The following is a 20952-nucleotide window of genomic DNA, read 5'->3' on the forward strand; positions in this document are numbered from 1 at the left end:
TTTCCAGGGTTTTTTTCTCCAGGGAGCCAGATGGTGATGCACTGTGCAGAGGAAGCAGGTGTTGCTGGTTTGAGTGGCAGGTGCTAATCTATGCAGCCCGGGTGAGGCTTCAAATCAATCTATATGATTTTGATTAGATTATGTCTGAGACGGAAGAACCACTTGTGCAGTTAGTGTGTCATCGTATATATCCTGTGAATAGAACATAAGTGAAGACATGTCAGTAATCTCCATCAAATGATCTACAGTGATACAGTATGTAAGATGTGCATGCAGTATTACGTACACGATTGGCATTACAAGCCACAACATTGGGTACACTTGCTCAGTCCAGTCCTACACTCTGGTGCCCAACCACCAAGCCATGGTCCAGTTCCGCTCAGTGAGCAGGGCCAAAGTTTTTAAATAACTACATCAAATATTGGGTACATTGACATCAATTTTGGAAATATGGGCGACAAGATCTGAGATGGTCCACCACTTAGAGGCACTGCCACAAAGGGCCCTGATTTGACTGACGATCATCCCAAAACCCCTGGCAGACTAACTCTCCACATGTCACTCAATTTATGAAATGGACCATTATGTCATTCAAATACTTGACACATATTTATAATGTGACATATGTCGCAGCCTGGTCATCCTGGAACGGGGATTACACTCCTCTGCGGTCACTTCTCAAGGTTTCTTTTTTCCCCAAATTGGGTTTTTGAGTTTTTCCTTGCCCGGTTGGTGGTTTCGATCAGGGGATGTCATTGATTGTTGATTGTTGACAGCTTGTAAAACCCTTTGAGAGTCATTTGTGATTAAGGGCTATATAAATAAACCTGAATTGACTACACTATTTTCCGGACTACAAGTCACACTTTTTTTCATAGGTTGGCTGTTCCTGCGACTTATACCCCAGAGCGACTTATACATGAAAAACTGTTTATGTTACATAAACACTGGACACCTTTTCTGTTCATGTTTATTTTTGGTTTAGCTGAATAACCATTGTGTTAGCATATCTTACACCCATTCAGCCTGTTCTCTATTATTTTATTGTTAGAACTTGACTCCCAAGAGGACGTAAGAGACGTAAAGTGTTTTGGTTAAGTAGTTTGTAGAATAAATTACCTGCAAAAAATGCGACTTATACTACAGTGCGACTTATGTATGTTTTTTTCTACCTAATTATACATTTTGGCATTGTGCGACTTATAGTCCAGAAAATACGGTATTTTGTTTAAAAAAACAGTTCAAATCTGTCCAATCCTTGACGCAACATCCAACTTTCCTCCAATGTGCACAGATAGACTGCTATACTGTGTTTTTCCTCTTTTTACTTTAAACTCACATTTGTGGGTACTCAGGTCAGGTTTGATTATTTAGTAGTGCTAATGTGCATATTTGTTGGATCCACAACCAACAGTAACAGCAACGTTATAATCTTCAAGCTTGCACTGATGGATAGTGGCCGTGTATTCATTTTGGGCTTTTGATTTGAGGTTATCGCCTTTATAAAGACACTTTTGAGAAATTAAGTGTGTTTAAGTGCATCTTTGCGGAATGCGGTTACTATATAAAAATAGAATCTTCTTGGTTTTTGACTGACAAGTTAGCTCAAGGCACAGATTAAAGTGCAACATCCCTCTCCTAGTTAAAACCATTCCTTTTTTCACTTTAAAGCAAGATCCCTATTGATTGTGAATCAGATGCTGATCCTCATCACGCTGCCACTGGACATAAGGCTTATGCAGTTCCTTTACCATTAATGGTAAAGCAAGAATCCTATTGATTTTTCAAGGATGCCCCAGGATAAATATTTGTACTGGCAGGGGTCCTAGACCAGTTGATGATTTAATTTTTAAGCTACTACTTTACTCAGGGATTGTGTTCTCTTGAGTCAGTAAAACAATAACAATTCAAGTCGAAAGTCAATCATTCCCAGCCTCATCCAGCAGCCATGACATCTAAACACCATCTCCTGAGGTATTTACTAAAACACTGGTGGCTCCCAATCGCATGTTTCAACTTGCAGTCCTTGTCGGGATTCAGGAATGTTGGGCTTTTCTGCCTTGCTCAGGGGGTGCCGCCATCACTCCCACTGTCAGTCTATCATTATGACAAAATGGATGCAAAAAAAAAACACATACAGAAATGCTTTGACAACATCACAGCGTCCACATCAAGTCCACCTCTCCCGTTTGTGTGGTGTAAATTGCCAGCTGATATTACGGAAAGGTGGAAATCTCCATTGAATCAGGGAAGTGTCTGGGCCGCATATAAATTATGGATGACTGTGGATGTTGTCAACACTCTTTTGCTGTATTCCACAGCACGCTGGGGTACGCTCACGGAAATGTTTGCCTCTCCTCGCACACAAGAACTCCATCAGGTGCAAACACGTAGCAGGGAGAAGCATTGGGATGACGATCACACCTGCACCCTGTAGCTCCCCAGCTCCAATGATCAATGAGACTCGGAGATGAAAAGGAGAAGCTCCTTGTTGTGGCTCACAAAGTGATTGGAATCAATGCGAGGATTGAAATGCGCCTCAAAATGTAGACTGCTGTATTAAATTCTTGCCGAGGATGACAGCTGATCTTTCTTGGAAGTTGAGGCAAACTTTTCAACATATAAACCGAATCCTTTTATTTTTGCACTTTTAATGACCCGTGAAAAACACCATAGCAAGTACTACGGATATATTCATGTAAAAATGCACATCTAAAGCTAGTATTTCTGTGTATTTTTCAACACCTCTGCTATTATTGCAGAATTTAAAACGACTTAAAGCGAATATAAAAAGAGCAAGAATGCATTTACAGTTTTCTATTTCTCTTAATCATAATTGCAAAAAATTCCCTCATTGATTCCAGCGGGCATTGAATGACATCAACATGCATGCAGCAAAGCTTACGCAAGCTACGCAACAACCATTGCAACAAAATCATTCACTAGCACAGGCAGAGGGAAGCATGGCCCCCTAGCAGCACACATTCTAGAAAGTTTGGGTACATTTCATGAGAATGGATGACAACAGGGCATCTTGGAATACTCAGACAGAGGAAATAAAACCACTTTGCAGAAACATTTGCAAACACACTATGCGATAACCTTCAAAGATTGTCACATATTCGATCTGTGTGTGCGTGCATCCTCCACCCCGCTGGAGAAGATGTTCTCCACAGCTGGAGACATATTTTTCTGCAAAAGAAGGTTCATTCTTTATAGTTCCATTGGACTTGGCATGATTATGTTTGTCACTGGCTAACGTAGTTTTATTTTTCAGAGCTCAGCTCATGTATTACTATTATTATTACTATTACACTGACTTTTAATAGCATAGAAAATTGCATATTTTAATTCACTATATTGGGAGAAAAGGGTTCAATTCCACCCTCGGCCATCTCTGTGCATGCGTGGGTTTTCTCCTACAAAATTCCCCAAAGTGTCTTGTGAGAACCATCTTGTGTCCTGTCTTTGCCGCCTTATTGTTGCCTGTTGTCATGACTGAACGCTGTTTTGTTTTGGGTGCAGGCTTATGTGGCTTTGCAAAGCGACAAACTCTCAAGCTCTTTTGCCTTTGGGCTCTTCACTGGGGAACTTCCTATTGTTTTCTTAGCCCAAACGGGTCTGTAAAAGCTTCCAGCCATGATTATATGGAATAACAGCTAATATCAGCCTAACAAAGTGGCTTGAAACTGTCTCCTTTCAGGCCCTCGTGGGGACACGGACTATCGAGACGGTGTCTGTATACAGTACACTGAAAATGAAATGTCCACTGTAATGGCGGACGGTGTTATACACTTGTGCAAATAGCCCATTCTCACTCTATTTGTGCAGGCAGATTTCCCAGTCGTCGCAGCTCCGCTTGCACGTCCCTGGAGATTGAGTGACATGCGCTGCTTTTAAGAGGATTGTGTTGTGTGAAGCCGGGAAGGAGATGGACCGTGGCACTAATCTATTCTGACACTGCCATGCTGGTGGAGCTGCAAGTCATTCAAGCAAAGCAAACAGCCCACTGAAGGCGGATCGCTTTTTTTTGTGTGTGTTCTTACTCTGCCTTCATTGTGGCAAAGCCTTCAGGTGTTTTATAGGCTGCAAAATATTTGGGATCCTTAGTGTTAGGAACCACATACACTGGAGAATTACACATATATGGCCAAAAGGGTTGGAGCTGCACCTCCAAAATTGAAATTTGGACCAATCAGAAGCTTGAAAAATCAATTACATCTGACTTGGTTGCCCATTATAATGCATGTGCTCATCAATATAGTCAGATTGGGTGTGCAGTGATGTGTGCATTATCTTTAATATCAACTCACATGGAGCTATGGAGCCATGGATGGTTTTTGCATATTTCTTATGACACAAACCAAGAAGCTCAGTTTTACTCGTCCACACATACATATGCTCTCGTTGAGAAAATTGTACTCAACGAGAGCAACCCAAAAATATTCATTCATTCATTTTCTACCGCTTTTCCTCACGAGGGTCGCGGGGGGTGCTGGAGCCTATCCCAGCTGTCTTCGGGCGTGAGGCGGGGTACACCCTGGACTGGTCGCCAGCCAACCACAGGACACATATAGACAAACAACCATTCACACTCACATTCATACCTATGGACAATTTGGAGTCACCAATTAACCTAGCATGTTTTTGGAATGTGGGAGGAAACCGGAGTCCCTGGAGAAAACCCACGCATGCACAGGGAGAACATGCAAACTCCACACAGAGATGGCCGAGGGTGGAATTGAACCCTGGTCTCCTAGCTGTGAGGTCTGCGCGCTAACCACTAGACCGCCGTGCCGCCCCCAAAAATATGTATTTTTAAAATATTCGTAATAATGTGTACATGGCTTTTGTGAGAACTCTGCATCGGGGCTGCAGCGCCACAAATCCAGTTGGTGAAACTGTTTTTCTTTCCTTAATTCATGTATTTTCTTGTACATACAGAGCAGCAATTCAATTATGTTTTACTGTGAGAGCGTGCCTTTCTTTTTTTTTTTTATTGGACTTTTGGGCTGTTGTGGTTGAGCCACATGAATTCTGAATAGCAAGGCCATGCGGAATTAGTGCCACCAGGAAAATAATCACAGCAATTATTCCTTCCATCCCTTCCATTTTCTATGCTGCTCATCCTCACTAGGGTTGCAGGGGTGTGCTGGAGCTAGACCCGTTGACTTTGGGCAAGAGGTGGGGTTATACCTTGGACTGGAAGAGCAATTATTTTAATTCCTGATTCTGCATCTACTAAATACCTTACTTTTTTTGGAAAATATGTGCCTTTTAATTAATCAGCTCACTACACCCTATTGTTGTCTCTATTTATTCATCCATAAGCATTCATTCACTTTCTCAACCACTTTGAGCTGGAGCCTATGCCAGCTGACTTTGGATGTAGGTGCCAGTCAATCGCTTCCAACAACTGACAAAATTCAGAATTCTCACATTAGTGTGTCTTAAAGTTAAAAGTATTGAATGCTATGCACCTTATTCCTGTGCATTCCTCATCCAAATAATGTTAAAGTCTTAAAGTTAAAGTCAATGTGATCTTCCGCTTTCACTTCCTGTAGGTGTAATAATGGCCAGCTGACTAATCCTTTTGCCCACGTGTGTGTGACACAAACCAGCACCAAGAGGATGTTCTGTATTGATGGAAATTTATTCAGGGATTCGTAGACTTTGTCAGCCTGACCTTCCCTTTGCTCCGTGATTACAGCTGATTACATCTGCATTGTGATGACAAGAATCCCACAGCTGACATGGCTGGACTTGCTGCCTGTGAGTGTGTGTGTCTGTCTGTGTGTGTGTGTGTGTGTGTTTGCAGCTACAGGTGCCTCATTGAACACAGGAGGCAAGTCTCATCTGTTTTAGCCACTTTAAGATCCATGTTTTGAAACAATGGTTCAAAGCTTGTGGGTGAAGAAAGCCTATCCCAGCTGACTTTGGGCGAGAGGTGGGGTACACCCCAGGCTTGTCGCCAGCCAATCACAGGCAATAGTCAAGGACAAAAGTTATGACCACCCACAAATGAGAATGATGTTACTCACTCATTCATTAATTCATTTTCTACCCATTTTATACTTTTTCTCACGAGGGTCTGGACTGTTCGCCAGCCAATCACAGGGCACATATAGACAAACAACCATTCACACTCACATTCATACCTATGGACAATTTGGAGTCGCCAATTAACCTAGCATGTTTTTTTTTCTTTAATTGTTTTTTACCGTTCCTATGTACCATTCCAAATATAACTCCCAAAATCCTAAAATCCTCGACAAAGAGCTATTCTTCAGATGCTGAAGTTGATCAGGTGCATCTAGTTTGTTTCTTAGTAAGTAATCTGGATTGTTCCAAACAACCAATTCCCACAAAACTGGGCCATGGAAGTAGTCAATGTAGAAAAAAATGGATGCAGATCCAGGATTTACTTTTGCTAACATAATGCGATGAGGCCACATTTTCCCAAATTCCTTCATGAATAATGCATGAAACCCAAAGATAAAATGTTGGCATGAGCAGAAAGTGGTTATTTATGAAGGTGTGCAGTTATGTGGACGCCCCAGTTTGGATTCTTTGGCCTTGGTAGAAGTCTGCACGCAACAGTGTACACCGATGTTTATCGGGTTAAAAAAGTTATTTTATTCATTGTGCTTTTATTATAAGAGGCAAAGAGAAGGACGTTGTGTGTCTGTAACAAATTCCATGTTAAATGTGATGTGTTTTCTAAAGTTTGGGCCCTAGCAAACCATGAAGTAGACAGTGTCCTGGATTTTAACTGCTGTTGAAGATGCATTATCAGCTTCATCGGAACACATGACAACAGTCCTATAATTTGGTGTTACAGCTGGGACTTTCCTACAAGCCCTCATCACTGCATCTTTGGGAAGGGATAACACAAGGAGCTGAGCTGGGTGGTGACCATGTCATCTGACGTGTCCTGACAGCTCGTCAGCTCGACCTCCTGACAGCAGAAACACCTCGGCAGCGTCACGTCTGGTACCTGCACCTGCCACAGGCAAGTGGCTTGGCCTGACAAAAGCATAACTTAATGCCGGAGCAGGTCCCAGCCTGCTTCAACCTGCACCTCCACCCCCGCCCCCTCCCCAAAACACCACCACCTTCCATCACACCCTGTGTCTTACTCAGCCGTGTTATTCTGGTTTCTTCATTGTTAAGAAAAGGCATTTAAAAAAATGTGTAGTTGACCTTCTTTGGCGTGACTGTCTTAAGTGTTGTTGATTACCGTGCTGGAACATCTCCTTCCTGTGGGTGCTCTCCAAAGCACCCTGATAATAATACAAGCAGAGCACATTGTGTCCCCGTTGTATTAGCATATCCGATTTCTTCTTACCCAGTATGTCAGATGTGCTGCATTTTATTATGCTTGTCAAAAGATGCTATATTTTTTAATTATTCCTATTATTGCAGGGCAATATCCTGTGGAAATGTGATATTTCCACATAGTGGAGCCACAGTGAGTCAGCGGGACCAAAGTCATAACATGATCCCTCGGCGTGTGATAACCCACTGCATGCCCAAACTGATATTATTTTGAATTCCTTTGCCTTTATCTCCATCCTCCTCCGCATCTGCTGCCGTGCTACCAGTGACATCATCACCTCACTTTTGTCCCCACCCCACTGCCCCGCCCCCGCATGTGGTGACAAATGTCTGAGCACATAAACAGGATAGTTATTAATGTCAAATGTCATGTCTGTGTTATTATTCTGCTTGAGGGGGCGGAATCAAATTCATAACAGGAGTGGTTCCAGGGCCCTTATGTACTACGATAAAAGTGATGGGTGCCCCCATAGTGATCGCTTTTGGTTCAAAACCTGTCATTTGTCTAGATAAATTGCCCATATTATTTGGTATTTTGGTCTTTCTGCGAGAAAAAAAAATGTATATCTACTGAAGGTGCACAGATATACAACCAATCACTGGCCATAACATTAGGCACACTTACACAGTTGTATGAATAATTCTACTGACAATGCAAAGTCATTTACGTTGTACTGATTTATTGCTCCTTGACGTTTGTTAGGCTGCATGGTGAAAAGTGGTTAGCACGCAAGCCACGCAGCCAGGAGACCAGAGTTCGATTCCACCATGCAGCATCTCTGTGTGGAGTTTGCATGTTCTCCGCGTGTGTGGGTTTTCTCTGGGTACTCCGGTTTCCCCCCACATTCCAAAAAACATGCTAGGTTAATTGGCGACTCCAAATTGTCCATAGGTATGAATGTGAGTGTGAATGGTTGTTTGTCTATATGTGCCCTGTGATTGGCTGGCGACCAATCCAGGGTGTACCCCGCCTCTCGCCCGAAGACAGCTGGGATAGGCTCCAGCACGCCTACAAACTTTATGAGGATAAGCAGTGTAGAAAATGAATGAATGAATGATGAACCAGTGGGAGAAAATATAAATGTAATAATAAAGAAACACTAAAAAAGGCAGTTTAAAGGCGTAGGCAATGCCATCATTTTTGGCAGTAGAACCTTGTGGTTTTCTCCCAGCCAGAAAAAAGGTAATGATAATAATAACTAATGAAATAAATTATATTGTTCTTGTAAATTTATATACAGATGTTGAAAATGTTAACGAAATCAAAGAAAAGGTGCCCTTTAAAGGGTTAAAATGGATCACAGAAGTGAGTGTCTATTTTTTCTGCCCACTCTGTTGACAGTGTGATGTGGCAACCCGACGCTTCCTCTTCCTGTGGTTGATACAACTCTTTCTTTCTCTCATTCATTGCTTTTGCTCCTGCTCCTCCAGTGTCGCGCCACGGAGGAGCAGAGCTACACCTGCGTTTGCAGAACAAGTGTATCACAGTCTGGATGCTCTGCCCGGGCTTGTCGCAGCTCCCTCACCTGGAATGTGGCGATGAGACAATCAGGTGCAGCAGGCGCGTGGCGGCTTGCCGCAGGCAGAGATAACCTGCTAGGAGACCACAGCGATGAGAAACTCTCTGGCCTTGCGTTTTATACCCCTCAAATGACCGCCTCCTTCCCCCTGACATGATATGATCCGATCTAGGAAGAGATGTGTGAGAGTTTAAGGGAACGGATGCCTGCCCACTGATTTGTAAGCAGGTGGTGTTGACGACTGCAGCTTATGACTGCTTGTAAGGGTGGAGCACACTGTAATTCCTTTTTGTTTTGTTTAGCCTGAAGGTGCAAGAAAAAAATCTCATTTCTATCAGGAAAAGGTCACAAACAAACTTCCCCAGTGTCACAGGAAATGCATCAACACACATAATTGGCTAATCTATCAGTTTTGGGGGGCCACTGTGATGGAAGTGACACTATCTGCCCGTAGTTGGTCAGCTGTGGGATGAGGGTGTGGGAGAGAATGCCAAGATGATGTTAAAGGCCGGGATTTGGTCTTGGATCTGTTTGTGTCAGGTCATCAATTGAAAATGTTATCAAAGATTTTCATCCTATTTATGCAGAGATAGCTGAGGTTAAATATCACCACCATATGGGGAGGTTACCTTCTTCGGCACTAGTAAATAGTGAAAAAATATGAGTAATACAAATACCCATAAAAATGTCTAGTTTTGATACTCTAACAAAGCTTGGATTATGCTACTGCGTCATCGCCACACACCATTATTAATCATACTTGAAGTATAAAATGAGTAGGTACTCACCATCAATGAATGATAATAAATGATAATTTAAGGCAGCACGGTCGAGTGGTTAGCGCGCAGACCTCACAGCTAGGAGACCAGGGTTCAATTCCACCCTCGGCCATCTCTGTGTGGAGTTTGCATGTTCTCCCCGTGCATGCGTGGGTTTTCTCCGGGTACTCTCCGGGTGTGGGTTTCCTCCCACATTCCAAAAACATGCTAGGTTAATTGGCGACTCCAAATTGTCCATAGGTATGAATGTGAGTGTGAATGGTTGTTTGTCTATATGTGCCCTGTGATTGGCTGGCCACCAGTCCAGGGTGTACCCCGCCTCTCGCCCCAAGACAGCTGGGATAGGCTCCAGCACCCCCACGACCCTTGTGAGGAAAAAGTGGTAGAAAATGAATGAATGAATGAATGAAATGATAATTTATTGAAAAGACTGAATCACGCCTTTGGCATGATTATCTGGCTAGCACTACAACCACGCTTCCGTGTTTTTTGTCCACACAACTACACAACCATAGGCAGCCATGCACATTAAAATATAGCAGATATTGATTATCGCTGTGAAGTGTATCGGTCAAGAAAGAACTCCATTGGCTGTGATGCTATCATTGCTGAAATAATTGTGTTTCTGGCAAATTGTTCTTTTTTAATAGCCTCCACAACAGTAGTTATGTTGCCCAGGACGGGCATATATAATGGGAAAGTTTTCAATGTTCAGGCGAATATCACAATCTTGCTATGTGAATATTCCCATGTCATTCTTCCAAAACAACAACATGCTTATGAAAGTTGTTCCATCAATTAGTGGTCTGATGGAGTCCAGCCCCAATCGTTGCCGTTTTAGACAGCAAAACAGCTGCAGAAGCGTCCTGCAAAGCCCATAATGGCGTCTATTTGTTTGTCAAGCAAAAGTAGGTGTATGCTTACTCTTATACACACAAAACATCATTTCAATATGCTTAAAAGCAGCAATGTAATATAGTGAATGCTGAGTCTTGACTATGTGGGGATCCCCTTTCTATAGGTTAGCCATTCATCATCTTTAAATGCTTATTTTTTATATTTTCAGAGGTACGGATATAAACTCTTTGAGTGATTCATTTCTGCCCCCCCCAGCCTCCCACCCCCAAGCAAGTTGAAAAACTTAAATCTGGAGTGACAATGCAGTTATATTGCTCTCTAGCATCCAAGCCCCTCGCTAGCCGTAAATGCTTAAAAATGATTTGATAACAACAGGTCTAATACCCCAAGGGGATTTTTTGTGACATGATTTCCCACCTTGAGAAGACTATAACTTACAGACGTAACCCAATGCAAAGACGCCGTGAGCAGAAAACGACCCCTCTGGAGTGTTCATTTTTCCAGAATGTGTGTGTTTTTGTTGTCTAGGTTTTCCTTGGTGGCAGTGAACAAAGTGTTCCAGTGTGGAGCGGTAGCAGTGATTGCAGACACAGTGTCTGTACGGGGAGTTCCTGTCCCTGGCCCAAACCCACAGACCCTCAGCAGAGGACAAGGTCAAACATGGCCTCAGCTTTCACTTTGGCATCCAAGCACAGGAGCTTCACCTCACCCTCAGCTTGTCATCTTTCAGGTTTTATTCCTTTTTTTTTTACTTAGACTCTATTCCAGCCTGCAAGCTGTCAAGTTTGAAAACTACATGCACATTACCCCCCCCCCCCGTCCCCCACCCCCACCCAAACACAAGCAGGAGCTTCAGAAGAGTCAAAACGGGATGGAAGTGAAGATCTTATGGAAGAATATTTCCACCATATTCAGACCTGTACTATAATGCATCCTGGGAAGTGCTCATATTCAACAATAATAATAATATACCTACCAAACCGCGAGTTCAATCCTCCATCGAAGTATCCTTGGGTAGGATAATGGTCATGATGCTGTGTCATCAGTTGGTAAATAAACAGTCAAAGTGCTTTTAGTGCCTTTGAGGTGGAAAAAAGTGCTTACAAGTGACAGACCATTTACTATTTAAACCACACACAAACACAACAAATGTATTAACATTAAAAATAAATATAAATACATACCTCAATACTAAATTATTACATCTTATAAATCAGGGGTGTCAAACTCGATCGCACACAGGGACAAAACTCAGAACCTACTTTATGTTGTGGGGGCGGAACAGGACATTACCCCCCAAACCACACAGATATGTTTTACATGGGGGTGGGGGAAATGGGCATTTTTTTTTGTGTCCATTCATTCCTGCTTGAAATTTCTACTTACTCTCATTACTCTAGTGATTGTTGATTGACCACCTCTTCATCATTCTTTACCTCTTCATCATACTTTTATATTATACAGTATTCAAACACGTCACAGTCCGTGAGACGTGTAACAGGGAAGAGTTTGGGTCCGTGGAATGGGCAGATTACGCATTCCTCAGCATGTTTTGCTTTAGTTAAAATGATCACTTTTGCCTGTATTATGCCTTTTTAAGGTGTTATTTTGTACAGAAGATGTGTAATAGTTAAAGTGCTGCTGTTTTTAGTTATTTTGTTATTTTGGTCTGGCACTAATGGTTTTATTTCATTTGAACATGCATCAGATTACAATTGAGTGCATCCCATAATCAGTTCACAGTTCCACATGTCCACATGTCCAAAAGGAGTAGGAAGAAGCAAAGCTTATTAAATCCTACCCCTAAATCCTACTTTTACAATCAGTAACTGTTACATTTGTTCACTTCCTGCTTTCCTAATATAATTTAAGGGTTTGTTTTGGGGGTTTTTGGTCACGTACCGAAATACGAGTTGATATGACCATACAATGACATAATGGGTACCATAGTAAGTGTCAATATAGTGATATACTATATAGCACATCATGACTGGTTCAAGACTCTTCATCCTTGTATTTAGCAAACATCAACTGCTTGTATTGTTTCTTGAATTGGCTCATCGTTGTGCATTGTTTGATTTCCTTACTCAATCCATTCCATAGTTTGATTCCACATACTGAAATGTTATGGCTTTTTAACGTAGTTCTAGCATATAAGTGTTTCAAATTTAGCTCTTCCCTGAAATCATTCAGAATTCTTCAGAATTCAAACCTCTACTTTCTTCTGAGATGTTCCTTTTTGGGGGGGGGCGGGGAATATATTGATGGTTACTTTACCAGGTTGGGGGGGAATACGTCTTTCACATCTCAACTAACACTGGCTTCCCCTGCCTTCCTCGTGCTCATCCAATCACCAGTCGGGATGCATTCATGGTCTCACACAAAGTTGGATTTTTTAAAAACTCATTACAAAAATGTGCATTTTCCCCACTCGGGTGTTGAAAAAATATTTTGCAAAGGGAGCCACAACAAAGAGGCTGAAGAGCCACGTGCGGATCTGGAGCAGCGGGTTGCTAACCCCTGCTATATACAATAATGTTTCTACTTGTAAAATCAAAATGTCATGGGTAGTAGTTGATACCCAAACATTGCTTACTTATGGAAGCAATTTGTTTGATAAGGTCCGTGAGGAGGGCCAACTCAATGCTATTTTCCAAACAGTTTTGCGGGCTGGATGAAATTGCAGCGTGGGCTGGATTTGGCCCCCGGGCCTGAGTTTGATACATGTGTTGTAAATATAGAAATAGTTAACATATTTAAAAATTAGGGTATTTTGTGGTCTTAGAGTTTTAGAAATATTATTTACCTAAATTAAAAATATCTTCCATTACTAGCAGTACATTAAGTTTTGCATAAAATCAGGTCCTTTCCTTTTACAATTCCATTTTAACGTTCCTCTGTGCTCTACAGTATCTATGAAATTGCCTTTCAGTACATTTTAAACAGAGTTAAGCATTGATGCGATACACTATGCTAATAATTCACTTCTACAGCAGAGAGCTAAAAGTGTCATTTTTCAAACACACTTCACATGCTTAGGACAAATTTAGAGCTTTACAAGTTTTTGAGTTTATTAGAGTTTATTAGAGTGAATGATGTTAGTTGTGTTAATTCTGTGCTTGGCTAACCAGCGATGACGAGACAATCATGCTGCTGCTGCACACACGATAAGGGAAGCTCATCAGCTGTAGCAGATAAAAGCACATGAAAACACCACAAGTCTTATCAGATGGATAGACTTTGTAGATCCTCCTTAATCTGTGTGTCTGTGTGTGTGCTCACTTTGAAAAAAGCTTTCACTGTTAATTCTGAGCTTTCCGGGGTTCATCATTGGGATCATCTGGGAATTTGTGTAGTGATGTTTTGGAAGGAAAGCTTTTGTTCATGAATGAGTCCTAATTAACTTAAAGGATTACCTTACAGTTTTATAGTGATGAACGTTTGACGCTTGGAATTGGTCACAGTGCACCCTCTAAAGTCGAATGCCCTCAGGTTGTAAAAATTCAGAAGTGAAACCCTAAAATACCCCTGTAAAGCCGCACAAAAACTTTGCATGTGACTGGCGACAAATGTGCAATATAATAGAATAATAGTAATACAATATAATATAAATAACAATATAATTTTAACGATTAAAAATGTTAAATTACTCATTCATCATTGAAGTTCAGGGCATATTACCGTAACTTCCGTTGTATAAGCTGCTACTTTATACTTAAACTTTGAACCCTGTGGCTTAAATAGCTAATTTATGACTGAACTCCTTTACTTCACAATTACTTACTACTAATCGTTGAAATAGTGTCACTTGCAAGTCAGTGAAGAAACAGTAGCTCTTTCTTTGACCTGAGCCAATCACAAGCAAACGGTGCACTCACAACAAATTTGTCAACCCAAAATTATAGAAAAATTATAGTTTTACTTACAGAAAAAGATAAATAAATACAGTAATAAATACAACCCCCTTCAGGGGTCGCCACAGCAAATCAATCTCCTCCATCCAACCCTGTCTTCTGCATCTGTCTTCTCACACCAACTACCCTCATGTCCTCCTTCACTACATCCATAAACCTCCTCTTTGGTCTTCCTCTACGTCTCCTACCTGGCAGCATCTTTCTACCAATATATTCACTATCTCTCCTCTGGACATGTCCCAACCATCTCAGTCTGGCCTCTCTGACTTTGTCTAACTTTGACTTATGTCCCTCTGATGTACTCTTTCCTGATCCTATCTATCCTGGTCACTCCCAATGAGAACCTCAGCATCCTCATCTCTGCTACCTCCAGTTCTGCTTCCTGTCTTTTCCTCAGTGGCACTGTCTCTAGACCAAACAACATGGCTGGTCTCACCACAGTTTTGTATACCTTTCCTTTCATTTTAGCTGAAACTCTTCTATCACGCCTGACATTTTTCTTCACCCGTTCCATCCTGCCTGCACACGCTTCTTCACCTCCTTTTCACAATCTCTATTGTTCTGAACTGTTGACCCCAGGTACTTAAAATTCTCCACCACCTGTAACTCGTCTCCCTGTAACCTCACTCTTCCACTTGGGTCCCTCGCATTCACACACATGTACTGATTAAAAATAAATGAACATTTGACATTTTTGCGATATTGATGTATTGAAGTCCTTTTTTGTTGATGTACACAAACAACCATCTTCAATCGTTTGTGAACTATGCTGGTTTAACAACTCTACTCATTTTGCAACATTATCTTCATTGATGTCTTTGAAGGTCTCATTGATGCCAACTTCCTGTGCATCCCATCGAGACCGTTGACCCATATGCTACTTTTGTACTTGGCTTCAAGTTCTTTCTTAAAAGAAGAAAGCAAAAGAAAACATTCCTCAAATTTTTTTTAAATGCACAGACTGAGTCAACAATGTTTGGGATGCTTGCACGCCATGATGCAAAATGATACAAATGGATTAATTTGTTGCGTGCAATGTTTGGCCATACAAAACCCTGGGATGTCCTATGGAAACAATAAAAGCCATATTGTTCATGTTCTGCCATAGAAGATCCATTGTATTTGGATGAAGGCTGGGTCATTACTAGTATAAACTCTATACTGTTTATAATTGGTGCCATTGTTAATTATAGACTACACTCCCAAAGTCATTTTGTGTGCCTATGAAGGCAGTGACAGAGATTCTACACCAGGCTGCACCGCACATCGACGTCACCGTGACCTTTGCAAAGCGCCGACCTCCAGCACCGCATTAGGTCCAGTTGAGCGAGTCCGCGCGGATGCAGCAGCGGCGAATAATACGGAATGTGACTTTTGACCCAGGAGCGCTTGAGTACCAGCACTGACATCATCGGCATGTTAGACGCCGGAGAAACAAGATTGTGCAACGTGATCTTTGACAGAACCGCTATTTTGACATTTGGACGTGACAGCCTTTAAATATATATGTCGTGTGTCAAATATTCTGACGGCAGACATTAATTTGTATTCCGAGCGAGACAGGGACGCAGGCGGAGGGGAGGGGAAAATCTCATTATGAGACTCTCACCGGTGAGCCGGGGTGGTGTGTCACATGGTGTTTTTGGAACGACACTGATAGATTTTTTTTTTTTTTTTTTGGACTCTGAAGAGGCGTTCTCTATTACTTCCCAGATGGAGGACATTTTGAAGGGCAGTTGGAAACCAGTGACATATACGTCCAACATCGGTATTTTAACCCATCATATACAGTATTTGACATTATTTCATTTTCTAACTGTTTTTGGGCAGAGGAAAGACACTGCGTCGGGTAAAGTATTTCCAAAACTGTCTTTCCCATATCCAAGATAAAAACTTCAATATTTGACCTTAAAAATGTTACAACTGTGTGGAAACGGCTCATTTTTAACAGCATAACATGTTTAGTAATGTCATCTCTTTGCAGGAGTCAATTTTGTGCAAGAGCAGAAATGCAAATGCTGTTACAAAGAGGACGTTTAGCATATTTATGAGATTTTTTCAAGCTCTATTATATTTAGACAGATTATTTTTGAACCTGAAGCAGGTAATATATGAGTGCATACGACTCTTAGGACAGTGCAGCCAGTGTAGTCAAAATGAGCTTTTTCTTATCCTGTGCAACAAACTTGCATTATCGGCCAAAAGGAATATTACAAATGTGCTTTTATTATGCAATTATGCAATGCCATGCAGTCAGAAAATTGGTTGACATGTGAAATAGATCTGTTAATTCCCATGCGAAAAAGGTTTGCAAAAGCTGAGGCTGCCTCAGGAAGTTACAGAGAATATTTATTTATATTACAAAGCATTACATTGTTTTCATTTCTTCTTATTTTATATTCTTTAGCATGTTTTCCGTAGGGCTCAATTATCACTGAAATACACTGTTAAATGAATGAACTTTAATTAGCTGTACAGGCAATGTCTTAAAGGCATTGTATGCAGCGGATTACTCCAGCTGCCTATAGGGCGCCAACATTTCCATGTACCTGCTAGGATTATATCTCACCTCTTCGTGCTTTGAGTACATGCATTAGCTTGTTGTCAGTTAATGATAAGTCAGTTTTGGCTGTAACTTTAGAATGTAAAGCCTATGACAGTGGTTCCCAAACATTGCACTTGAAGCTATGTACCCCCCTACTCCTGCACACCTAAAACACCATATTTAACTTGAAATATTCAACAGAATCGATTGGTTCATTTATTTTATAGTAATTCCAGTTCAAATTTTTTTACAAATTTTCACACACCAGCCTTTTTACTCCAGTCTGATATCGGCATGCTTCGGTTTGAAGTTGAGCTTCACTTTTTTTGTCCGCTCGTGATGGTTATGGTATAAGTGTGCAAAGTCATTTCATACCAAATTGAAGGGGGAAGTTTAACAATCACAACAAAGCAGTATCCAAAGTACAAAAGTAGAATTTTGGCCCACTCATCTTTGCAGAATTGTTGTAATTCAGCCATTTGAAGGATTTTCCTTTAACCGCCTTTTTAAGGTCACGCCACAGCATCTCAATGGGATTCAGTTCAGGACTTTGACTTGGCCACTCCAATGTCTTCAGGTGGACTTGCTGGTCTGTTTTGAATCATTGTTGTCCGGCTGTAGAACCCAAATTTGTTTCAGCTTGAGGTCACAAACAGATGGCCGGACATTCTCCTTCTGTATTTTTTGCTAGACAGCAGAATTCCATTTATCACAGCAAGTCTTCCAGGTCCGGAAGCAGCAAAACAGCCCCAGACCATCACACTACCACCACCAATATTGAACTTTGTTTGATGATCAGGAACATTTAAGTATGACAAACAAACGCCACCGTATATTGTGCTGAGCAGCCAGAACAGAGCTGTGTGTACAGCTTTTCCACGTTGTGCACCCATTTCCTGTTCTATGGTCTTCATCATCTTTTCATCCTTTTTGCAGTCACTGGTACAGTGGTGTCATCACAAAAAATGTTTGTATTATAATAATGATTATTTTAACAGAAAATGATCTATGATATCAGAATTGTACGACCTTTCAGGAGTTCATCTTTAGAAGTTCCCTGTCAGTCCTTTATTTATTTTTTTGTCTTTTTTCATCCCTTGCACAGAGCCAGAAGAGAACCTGCGATCGTCTGCAAAGAAATTGTCAAACACAAGCCTTGTCAAAACCACAACTTCTTGTTTCTACTTTTTCTTTCTAATTAGGGCGGTTTGGCGCTGCTGCATGCTGCTCGGGGGGATTATTCAGCTTTGGACGCAGCTTCCTCAATATTGCCAGTTCTTTTTTTAACGCTGATCTAAGCAAAGTGGTGTGTGTATGTATATGTGTGTGTGTGTGTGTGTGTAACCTCGTACATGATGCCAGATAGAGGAGTGGTACTAATCTGCTCATCTCAGTCCTGGCCACAAAGTGAGGAAGCGTATTTTCCTCTACTCAAAAATGGATAAACATGGCTTGAAGTTAGCAGGAATTCCAAACTTTTGGGGGCTCAAAAGCAAAATTGACATTAAAGACACCGTTTGTGGGCCGAAGGCTCAAAAGCCACCATACATAAAAAACAAACAAATAATTGCCTGGCTGAATTTGAGATGGTATAAACTAGGGATTCTCCCATCAGGGTTTTATGTTGCCAATTCCAATGAATAGTTCAATAATTTATTTTTTAGTTGAAAATAAAATGAACACTATAAAATAATATAAATACATATCTTTGTTAAAGAGGACCTACTATGCTCATTTTTCAGCCCTTTGTGGACTACTGTAGAGCAGCTACACACGATGACCCGCACAAAACGCTTTCTAGATCTTCCAGAATCTGCACCTATTCCAGCTGTATTTCCTTGGATTTCCAAAACGGCCCCCCTCTGGGCACATCCACTTCGCTGTGATTGGTCACACTCCCAAGCGCTCCTGAGGACTTTCGGACTACTGCCGAATCACACATTCTAATTTTGTCTGTATAGGAGTTGATAATAAATGAATAAACCCTTTAGAGAGCTACTTGAAAAGTGGTTTGGTAACTCATGAGCTACTGGCTGGAGACCCCTGAATTACCATGTATGAACTCAAGAGTGGTAACGTACCTCCGCGTTTATTAAGCGCAGACAATCTTAGCACAACATCGGTAGTGGAAATGTGGTCTTTTTTTTTGTAGGAGTACTCGGAAGAAACTCCACCGATTATGGTGGAAAAGGCTATTAGCAACTCCAGACCACTGTGAGCTTGTAATTTCCATGCATACTGGTAAGATGCTCCCTCTATAATGCTACATGGACAACCGCTTACTTACCCAAAGTAAGTAACAGCAACAGTTTAGCCCACGTTAACAAAACAGTCCCATATTCTTCTCTTGCTGGTCAGGAATCAGCAACTCCTACCACTTCTGCCTGATGTTTGCCTCTTTAGGAAAGTCCAAACCTCAACAAATATTGCTAACACGGTGAAATCTTCAACAACAGCAGAGCAGGGGCAGGGCAAGCCTATAGGTTTTTCCATATAAGGAAGTTATATCTGGGCTTTCAGAGCCATCCCAAACTTCTTTCAGGGCTCACTTCCAAATGCGCAAACCTCATTATCTGAAACTTTGGCATAGTTTACCATGATAACATTTATCAGAAAAGTGGAAAAATCATAATAGGTCCCCTTTCAGTAGAAATCTTTCCTGTTTAACTTAAAACAGAATAAATAGACTGTCCAGGATGCAGGTCTCCAAATTGTAATACTCTTAGAAATGTCAACTTTGTTTCTTATTGATTTTATTGTGTTTTATCGAACACCAATACTATCAAACATGTTGGCTTTGATTGGCGTAGCCTGTGTCAAGCTGTCAAACTGAAACTATTGAGGTTTTACAGACTCTTGCATCAATATGGGACATTGTCGGCTGAATACTAGCACCCCTACATGACACAGCTTAGTGGCTATTAATATTAATAGCTTAATAGCTGCCATCAAGTCTGCCATTGCCTTTTGGGGGGGGTAAACTCCACACTCACTCCACCCTGATGAGTAAGAAGTGCTCCAGACACTGATGTGCTCTCGGCCCCGCCCCCCCAGTCTTGTTCTCCACACCTTACCAAGTTGTGTCATCTGAACCTCATAAATGACCTCATGCTGAGACATGCTAAAAGAGAGAGGCCTTCAAGTAAACACAGTCCAGATTCTGGCCCGACTCACTTCAAAGCTGCCGCCTGCTGATAACAAAACAGATCCCACAGAGTCCCTCCCGCCGAGAGGGCTGGCTGGAGAGGATTGGGTGGGGGGGTGATTGTGGCGACGTTGTGTGAGAGACACAAGGTGCGAAGTGGTTTTTGACAGCACAGCACCTGCTGGATCTTCACTTTAGGCAGCACCTTGCCATTTGCTGTAGTGGGGTAGTGTGGTGGAGGTGGGAGGGGGCGCTAAGAAAGGATGGCACACAGGGCGATGGGGGGGAAGGTCAATGGCGTGTGATGGGACACACCTTCTGTCATCCTAGTGGAACATTCCAGCTGTCTGTGGCAACTTAAAAGTTGTACTGCAGGGACCCTGACGTGTCCTCTTACTCACTTTATACACATTCCTGTGCTCAGTGGCGTACCTCATGCTAGTGCTGACTCTGCAATAAGGGCAGCGGGTGCAGTGCCCCACCGCAAGCAATCAATGCACAGTCAAACACAGTCTCTTTGAAGCAGTTTATCACATAGGAAATTATGGAAGACGGAATAATCCACTTCAAGATGAACGTGTCACTATCATAAAACCATTGCAGTCCTCCCTCCTTTATTGCAGTTAATTGCTTCCATACCCAACTGTGATAAGTGAATTTCTGTTAAGTAGAATTCCTTGTTTATAAATTGAATATTTTCGTAGTAATTGCATAGAAAACCTGATGCTCCAGCGATCCGGAAAGCGAAAGAACACGGAATTTAATGAATGTTAGCATTGGGAGAGTCCCTTTTTGTTGTTCCTTTTTACTTCCTGTTTCTGTACCATACTTCCTGCAGTGGCCATTATCTCAC

General features: G+C 41.7%; 1 long non-coding RNA gene across 2 annotated transcripts in view; it reads left to right on the forward strand.

The window, feature by feature from the left end:
- Nucleotides 1-20952, forward strand: part of LOC144898568 (uncharacterized) — a 69054-nt gene that overhangs the window by 36639 nt on the left and 11463 nt on the right. The window contains exons 1-2 of one of the 2 annotated variants that reach the window (XR_013627459.1): nucleotides 6848-7012; nucleotides 11024-11225. This is a non-coding gene — a long non-coding RNA (uncharacterized LOC144898568). Of the gene's footprint in view, nucleotides 1-6847; nucleotides 7013-11023; nucleotides 11226-20952 lie in introns of those variants that run through there. The other variant, XR_013627458.1, reaches the window with a different exon arrangement.

The sequence above is a fragment of the Doryrhamphus excisus genome, linkage group LG6 (genome assembly GCF_037039965.1).
Source record: "Doryrhamphus excisus strain RoL-2023G ecotype Guam linkage group LG6, RoL_Dexc_Guam_v1.1, whole genome shotgun sequence".
NCBI lineage: Eukaryota > Metazoa > Chordata > Actinopteri > Syngnathiformes > Syngnathidae > Doryrhamphus > Doryrhamphus excisus.